Here is a 10000-nt window from a genome sequence, read left to right as displayed (position 1 = left end):
AGTTTCCCACTATTCCTCCGACATTATCAATATATTAGCAAATGTTCCTTTCTGCTCACAACTGAAGACTTGCTTTGACTGGATCCTTTGAATCAATGAATCGATTCAATGAGTGAATGGATCGTTTGACTAGATCATTTAGAGACTCCGATATGAATCAGTGAATTGTTAGAAGACTCACTCAGTAATTGGATGTCTTATGTTTGAATGAGTCAGTTTTTAACTGAATCATTTTAATCAGTAGATCTTTAACTGGACATTTCCTCTGACCGAATCATTTGACTCAGTAGATCTTTACTAGAGAATCGCTCAGACCAGATCATTTGAATCAGTTTAATTAGAGATTTCTTCTGACCGGATCATTTGAATCAGTAGATTTTTATCTAAAGAATCGCTTAGACCAAATCATATGATTCAGTAAATCTTTAACTTGGTCTGTCATTTGCATTTGATTTAGTCAGTTGTTGAAGATGATCTGACTGGATCACATGAATCAGTGAATCTTTAACCAGAGACTCCCTTAGATTCACTCTAATAAGATCATCAAATTCAGAAAACCTTTGTGTCATTAGAATTAGCAAATTTTTAGAGAATCGTTCTGATCAGATCATTTGAATCAGTACATCTTTAACTGGAGAATCGCTCTGACTGAATCATTTAAATCAGTAGACCTTTAACTGCAGAATCAGTTTGATAGGATCATCTGATTCAGTGTGTCATTTGAATTAGTGAATTTTTAACTAGAGATTCACTCTGACCTGATCATTTGTATCAGTACATCTTTGACAGGAGAATCGTTCTGACAAGATCATTTGAATTAGTAAACCCTTTAAGTGAAGAATCGCTCTTATAGGATCATCTGATTCAGTAAACCTTTGTGTCATTTGAATTAGTGAATCTGTAACAAAAGATTCACTCTGACCAGATAATTTGAATCAGTACATCTTTACAGGAAAATTGTTCTGACAAGATCATTTGAATAAGTAACTCTTTAAATAGACAATATGATTCAGCCTTGACTGAATCATTTGAATCAGTAAATCTTCAACTGGAGAATCGCTCTGACTAAATCATTTGAATCAGTAGACCTTTAACCGAAGAATCGCTCTGATAGGATTATTTGATTCAGTAAACCTTTGTGTTATTTGAATTATTGAATCTTTAACTAGAGATTTACTCTGAGCAGATCATTTGAATCAATAGACCTTTAACTGGATAATCATTCTGACCAGATCATTTGAATCAGTAAATCTTCAACTAGAGAATCGCTTTGACTGAATCATTTGAACCAGTAAACCTTTAACTAAAAATAACTCTGATAGGATCATCTGATTCAGTAAACCTTTGTGTCATTTGAATTAATGAATCTTTTACTTGAGATTCACTCTGACCAGATCATTTGAATCAGTACATCTTTGACAGAAATTCATTCTGACAAGATGACTTGAATCAGTAAATCTTTAACTGGAGAATCACTCTGACTGAATCATTTGAATCAGTAGACCTTTAACTGGAGAATCACTCAGACTGAATCATTTGAATCAGTAGACCTTTAACTGGAGAATCACTCTGACTGAATCATTTGAATCAGTAGACCTTTAACTGGACAATCACTCTGACTAAATCATTTGAATCAGTATACCTTTAACTGGAGAATCACTCTGACTGAATCATTTGAATCAGTAGACCTTTAACTGGAGAATCACTCTGACTGAATCATTTTAATCAGTAGACCTTTAACTGGAGAATCACTCTGACTGGATCATTTGAATCAGTAGACCTTTAACTGGAGAATCACTCTGACTTAATCATTTGAATCAGTACATCTTTAACAGGAGAATCATTCTAAACAGATCATTTGAATCAGTAAATCTTTAAATGGACACTAGCTCTGACTGAACCATTTGAATCAGTAGACCATTAACTGAAGAATCGCTCTGATAGGATCATCTGATTCAATAAATCTGTGGGTCATTTAAATCAGTAAACCTTTAACAGGAGACAAAAACAAAGCAGGAGACCATTGTTAACAAAAAGACTCGCTTTATGATTAGATCATTTGAATCACTGAGCTAAAACCGCATTATTTCCTGGAAATTCTAGCATGAATTTGCCTGAGAGAAATACGATAGACTCTGATTGATTTTAAAATGATTATTATTCTTCATTATGTCCCAAAAACAATAGATTCTAGATGATTTAGCACTTTTTAATTCCTCAGATGCATTAAAGTGCTGAATACTGTTTCACTATGCAATAACTCTTATAGTATGGACTTGTGGTACATTATCATTACAGCAATCGCCCTGGGTGTGAACATGCCCTTAAATGTTTTCCAGCCGGAGTGTGTCAGCGCGCATTAACTCAAGCGAGGCTGGAAGATCAACACTTCATTAGCATTAGCTGTGCAATGGAGGATGATGTTGACTTGGGGTGGTCTTCACGGTGGTCCTGAACTGATAAGCAGCTCGTATTTGTTTGTCTTACACTCGTGCGCCTCTAAAAAAGGTTTTCCCGGAGCCTCCCAGAGTCAGCGTTCACAAAGCAAGAAAAGCCTCTCTGTTTCTGCAACCCCAAACCCTCTTTCATTGCCTCCTTCAGTCTCTGCTGCTGTACGATGTGCTCGCGCTGGCACCGAATCAATGTTCGGCCCCCGGAGAACTACGATTAATGACAGAGAGTCACGGAAAGCCTTACAGAAACACTGGGATGTTTGGAGATTTTGAGGGAGATGCAGAATCAGGATTCCTTCCATTAAAGACAAAACCAGAGATGGCGAAGAACACTCTGGGCTATTCGGAAGAGCTCTGAGAAATACTACAATAATATACACAATATAATATAAAGTCTTGTCGTCTATTCAAGTTTTAGGAACAGCAAATAATTACTGGACTTCTAATTGATTATTTGGTGTCAGAAGTGGCTCATATGAAAGGCGAAGGCCTCTAGATGATGTTTATTTGAACACAATTAAATCTGATCATGTCTTGATGTTGACTGATTTGATTAGGACAGTGCGGTCTGACTTTGCTTAGACTAAAGTCTCATCACTGAGCAGAAATAATGTCCAGTATAGAATATAAAGTCCTGCTGCAGTGGAGACAGAATGAATGTTGTGTCTGACTCCATCATGAGCTTGGAGGACTGCATCCATACATCTCTGACATGACCCAAATCACTGATTAATAAAGTCATCTGGAATGGTGAGGAAAGCATTCAGCAGGACTCCCAGAGATCATCTTTTGATTCATCTTCAACGCCTCTTCCTCCATCTTACCCCAGACATGCTCAATAATGTTCATGTCTGGTGACTGGGCTGGCCAATCCTGGAGCAGCTTGACCTTCTTTGCATTTAGGAGCTTTGATGTGGAGGCTGAAGTATGAGGAGCGCTATCCTGCTGGAGAATTGTCCCTCTCCTGTGGTTTGTAATGTAATGGGCAGCACAGATGTCTTGATACCTTGATGTTGCAGATCTCTCGCACCCCCCCATACTGAATGAAACCCCAAACCATGATTGTTCCTTCACCAAACTTGACTGATTTCTATGAGAATCGTGGCTCCATGCTGGTTCCAGTAGGTCTTCTGCAGTATTGCTGATGTTTGGGATGCAGCTCAACAGATGATTCAGCAGAGCAATCCACCTTCTGACACTTTTCCAAATGATCAACTAGAAGGCCAGTTATTATTTGTAGTTCTTACAACTGAGATTGACGATAAGACTTATGCCAGTGTGTCAGTATACACTACCTGACACAACCCGCACTCTCAGAAATAAACATACGTGAGCTTTCTCTGGGGTGGTACCTTTTCGAAAGCTACAAATCTGCGCCTAAAAGGTCCATATTAATACATCAAGGGTCCATATTAGTACCTAAACATTTTAAGGAGGAACACTTTTGTATTTTTTAGGTACTAATATCGACCGTTGAGGTATTAATATGAAACCTTTTAGGTACAAATTTGTATCTTTCGAAAAGGTACCACCCCAGTGACAGCTCACGTACCTTTATTTCTGAGAGTGCAGGCTCATTCTGAAAACGGTCTAGTGGACGTTTCTGGAGACCACCAAATACGTACTGCGAGGAACATATTTATAAAATTAATTACATTTTATTTATTTATTTATTTATTTATTTATTTATTAATTTAATTTAATTTAATTAATTTATTTAATTGTATTTATTTATTTAATTATATACATATTTATTTATTTGATTTTATTTATTTATTTATTTATTTCATTTATTTATTTATTAATTAATTTTATTTATTAATTATTTATTTATTTAATTTTATTAATTTAATTGTATTTATTAATTTAATTTTATTTATTTATTCATTTATTTAATTTTATTAATTAATTAATAAATTTATTTACATAATTTAATTTATTTATTTTTGTAATGCTATTTTTTTAAGCACATCTTTAAATGCTAATTAAATCAATTAAGTCAATTTTAATTCTTGCATTCGTTTACTTCACTAAACGCGACATGTTTAACCTGTCCACAATAGGATGCATTCAGAAAACAGATGGGCTGAATTTCCACCTCAACCCGACTTCAGAGAAGAGGAGGAGAAATGCAGAAGGGATGAGGAGAGGACGGGAGGAACTGTGGCGCGGCATAATGAAAAAGCCTGAAGAAAAAGCCAAGGGGAGGTTTAGGAGAAGGGCGAAGTGAACTCGTTCACACAGTGAGACGCCGCCACTGGAAACAACAGCCCTTCTCACCGTTTCAGAAACACGTTTTCCCATCCCCAGGAATCCTTCTCTGGCATATTTGACTTTTTTCTATTTCTGTTCGTCTGTTTATCCGCCTCTGAGGACAGACAGCAGAACCGCAGCGCTCAGCAGGAAAACAGGGTGGAGAGCGCAAATCCACAAGGCCTTCCTCTGCTTAATACATAAACTACTAAATGGATTGGAGATGTGGGTTTGTGATACCAAACATCTGACTTATTATGGCCCTATTCATTCATTCATTTGCTTTTTTCGGCTTAGTCCCTTTATCAATCTATTATTCTTGCGATTGTGCTACCCACTGTGCCACCGTGATGCCCTGGCCCTGTTCATATGATATAAAATAAATATGGCGTCCCCAGAATGTGTCTGTGAAGTTTGAGCTCAAAATATCATGACAGCTTGTTAAGGGGGCTAATAATATTGACCATAACCAGTTAAACTCTGCTGTTATTTGGGGATTTCCGCCTGGATTTTGCCTACCCAAATTTAAAAGCTTCCCAAATCCACATGCAGAGGTGTAAATGCAAAAATGTGGTATCATTTTAAAGAAAACCCTTTGAATTTTCATACAACACTATTGAAAGTGTTTAAAATATCTGTATATGTCGTCTGTGTTATAATAAACACCTAATAAAAGAGGCGCTTTTTGTATTTTTTTTTTATAAACTCAAATGTGAAAGTGTCTCTTTTAGGTTGTGTGTGGTCTAGCGTGCTGTAATTAATGTTGGTGGTTCCTGCACATGTCTGTAATCATAGGAAAACAGAAAAATGTCTCCACCATAATCTATGCAGAAGTTATTGTATTCCAACTGATGAGAGGTGCTGTACAAGCCACAGGGAGCGATCATTGTGTTCATATTTCACTATTCTTTTGTTTGATCAAACATAATTCACTGTGTTTGGAGCACGTCAGACATATAAAAGCATTACTTATGCACATCAGCTCAAAAACAGAGGAGAATGGCCCTGAAGGGCACAGCATAAGGTGAGAGATGAGCTGTCTGTGCTATCTGGGGCTGCTTATTGATCATAAATGTATTGTGTTCACTTCTGCGCCATGGAAACACCGCGATTCATTCAGCAACTGTTTGATGTGTGAATATAATTCAGTAAAAAGAATGCTAGAACCGTATGAGCACCGGCAAGAGCTTTCATTTGAGCTATAACTTGTACATGTGTCATATGAAAAATATGAAAATGAACCAATGTTCAACACCCAGCTCTGGTATCCAAAATACTGTGTATTTAAGTGTAAATAACTTTTGTACAGTAGAATAAAAACCAAAGTGATGCACATGTGCATGAAATATAGATTCTACACTTTCAAACGAAACCACTTAAAGGGATCTGTTGCAATGCTAGCCCTTTAAATCTGAAAGCGAAAGGCGATGACGTCACAGACCCGGTACCAGGATGGCTGTTAAGAAATTAAGAGCTGCTTTTATTCTAGCTGAAATAAAACAAATAAGACTTTCTCCAGAAGAAACAAATATTACAGGAAATACTGTGAAGGATTCCTGAATCTGTTCAACATCATTTGGCAAATATCTGACTAGGAGGGCGAATAGTTTAGACCGTATATCATAATATGTTTAGCATTATAGCCTGGCTGCTTACACACACACACACACACACACACACTGTGGACGCACGTCTGTGTTCAAAGCAAATGTTGCATAATAGGTCTCCTTTAAAACAAACCCCAAAAAGCATAAAGGGAAAGATTCCAGCGTTATTGCAGAAGCATGAAGAAGCCTCCATTGAGAAGGGAAGACAGTGGCTCCAGTGTCTGACCACAGAGCTCCTCTCTGGGCACAAAGGGCCTTTGGTGGCCCCCCTCCATCCATGGGGGTCTGTCCTGAATGGGCATCTGTGTGTCGGGATCGGGGCGAAATGAGGGAAAATCCCCAAAACCATCTGCACCAATCGCTATCGCCCTACTGCGACCTCTGACCTTGAGAGCCCACCGTTTACCCGCCGCTTTCACTGGCGGAGGGCGAGTGTGGGAAAGGAAAACCACAGTAAAAACACACTAACGTTTCTATAATGCATTCTTTAACTGAGTGCTTTTTCCCTGCACACAATCTGTGAAATGTGAAGCAATGCACTCAGTATTATTTGTGCTAAATATACAGTGCTATTTGAACTGATTTATCTTCTGTTTTTACAACAACAAAAAAATACTTGATTTGAAAATCAATCAATCAATAAATAAATAAATAAAAGAAATAAATGAATAAAAATAATAACAAAAAACTAAAATTAATAAATGAATGAATAAATAAATGATTAAAAGAATAAATTAATAAGTTAATGAATAAATAAATCAATGAAAATAATAACAAAAATAAAAATAAATAAATAAATAAATAAAAATAATAACAAAAAAACTAAATAAATAAATAAAAGAATAAAATAATAAATAAATAAATGAATAAATAAAGGAATAAATAAATAAATCAATGAAAATAACAAAAATAAATAAATTCATAAATAAAATTAATCAATAAAAATAACAACAAAAAATTTAATAAATAAATGAATAAATAAATCAAATCAATACAAATTATAAAAAATACTAAATAAATAAATTGATAATTTCAATAAATGAATAAAAGAATAAATAAATAAATAAATAAATAAATAATAACAAAACTACACTGCATCAAACTGGCTTAAAACGGTAACAGTAAGTAAACAAACAAACAAAAAAATTAAACAATCAAATAAAGAAATAAATAAATAAATACATAAATTTGTGCTAAATATACAGTGCTATTTAAATTAAATGTGTCTTCTGTTTACACAAAAAATGACTTTTAACATGTAGAAAATGCAATTTTGAAAAAACAAAATTACATATGATAACAATAATAATAATAAATAAATAAATAAATAAATAAATAAATAAATAAATAAATACAAAACAACAAAAATATAAATAAATGGTTACACAAAAGCAAAGTGTGTTTTTTTGGTGAGGAGGCATTATCTTAATTCAATTATGTTTAACCACTTTAAATAAACATACGAACTAGACTGTATATAAATTGTTGTGAAATAATTGCAGTGCATCAAACAGGCTTAAAATGGCAGCAATAATTAAATAAACAAGCGAATAAAAAACAATAAATAAATAAATAAACATACAAATAAATGAATAAAAATATATAATAAAATAAAAACAATAAATAAATATAATAAAAATAAAGATTAAATAAATTAATAAATATACTAGTGCTAAATATACAGTGCTATTTGAATTAATGCATCTTCTGTCTAAACTAAAAATTACTTTTGACAAGTGGAAAAGTGTTATTTTGAAAAATAATAATAATAATAATAATAATAATAAATCAATAAAAATAATAACAAAAATAATAATAAATAAATCAGTCCATTTTGTAAACCAATCAGTGCAATTTTAATTAATTTATCTTCATAAATGGTTACACTAAAATACTGTAGTATTTATTATGTACTATTTTAATATAAAAAAAACATGAAGACTTTTGACAAGTAGCAAAGTGTCTTTTTTTGGTGGGGGGTGAGGGGGGAATTATCTTAATTCAATTATGTTTAACAATATTAAATAAACATAATAACTAGACTGTAAATAAACAATTGTGAATTTACTGCAGTGCATCAAACCAGCTTAAAAATGGTAGCACTAATTAAACAAACAAACAAACAAATAAATAAATAAATAATAAAAAATAAATATAATTAAATAATCTGTGCTTAATATACAGTGCTATTTGAATTAATGTATTTTCTGTGTACATTAAAAATTACTTTTGGCATGTAGAAATGAGTCATTTTGAAAAAATAAATAAATAAAAAAATAAAAAACAAATAACAGCTGATGCCCTTCCAGCTGCAACCCCGTACTGGGAAACATCCATACACACACTCATGCACTACAGCCAATTTAGTTCATTAATTCGCATTAGTTTGGAAACCCAGAGGAAACCCAAACCAACAGGGAGAACATGCAAACTCCACACAGACATGCCAACTAGCCCAGTCGGGACTCGAAGCAGCAACCTTCTTGCTGTGTTTTATTATCTGTTGGTTTTACTACTTGCTGTAAACAGAGCCTAATATACAACATGCACATGACAGCAACACTCAGAGGTCTGGCTTTTAAAAGAGCCCACAGATGCTTCACAATTCAATGAAAGCAGAAAGCAAAAGTGAGTGTGTTAAGGTCTTGTGAAGCTTTTATCATGTTTGTGGATGATGGAGGAGAAGCAGAACAAGGGCTCAATGTTTCAGCACAATGTGCTCTTTGAGGGCGTTTAGACAGAATAACATTTAGACAGAGAGCCGTCAGTCTTCTGCTTTCTTTCTCACTGCAGCGTACTCTCATCAAATATTTTCACAGTCTGCACATACAGTACAGAGAGATCTGAAGGGGGGACTGTGTTTCTGCTGCGGAGGATTCATACAGCACAGCCTGAGAAATCAGCAAGATGTTGATCGCTAGAAGACATGAGAGTCTTATAAGAGTGTAAAAGTTTTATCTTAAAAGTCTGTAACTGCTAGGATAAATGTGTTTATTTGCTCACACAAACATTTATTACTGCTATCATTAGGAAAACAAACACATCCAGTCATTTACCTTGTGTGTGTGTATGTGTGTGTATATACACACACACACACACACACACACACACACACATATATATACATATATATATATATATATATATATATATATATATATATATATACATACATATATATATATATATATATATATATATATATATATATATATATATATATATATATATATATACACAAACACACACACACACCTAAAAATATCATATATCATATAAAAAATAATAGTTATAATTATTAATAGTAATATTGTAAATAATTTGTATATATTATGTACATATTACATACAAATTATTACATATATACATATATATATATATATATATATATATATATATATATATATATATAAATATACACACACACACACACACACACACACATATATATATATATATACACATATACACAAATACATACATATATATGTATTGTTGTTGTTGTGAAAAATAATTTAAAAAGTAAAAAATATGCTTAGTAACTACTTATAATTTAGTATGAGCACAAATAACCTACTTTTATTTCAAATAAAATTTACATTTGCAGACACAGAATATATGTGTTTATATTGTGTATATGAAGAAGAGGTAGAATAGCAATAACAAAAATACAGCAATATTAATAAT

The 10000-nt window shown here is 33.2% G+C and overlaps 1 protein-coding gene across 17 annotated transcripts in view; it reads right to left on the bottom strand.

The window, feature by feature from the left end:
* Positions 1 to 10000, bottom strand: part of slc39a11 (solute carrier family 39 member 11) — a 224005-nt gene that overhangs the window by 3603 nt on the left and 210402 nt on the right. The gene's annotated exons all lie outside the window — the stretch shown is intronic.

Source organism: Danio rerio, chromosome 12 (assembly GCF_049306965.1).
Source record: "Danio rerio strain Tuebingen ecotype United States chromosome 12, GRCz12tu, whole genome shotgun sequence".
NCBI lineage: Eukaryota > Metazoa > Chordata > Actinopteri > Cypriniformes > Danionidae > Danio > Danio rerio.
Note: the sequence above shows the minus strand (reverse complement) of the source record. Positions and strands in the feature narration are given on the sequence as shown.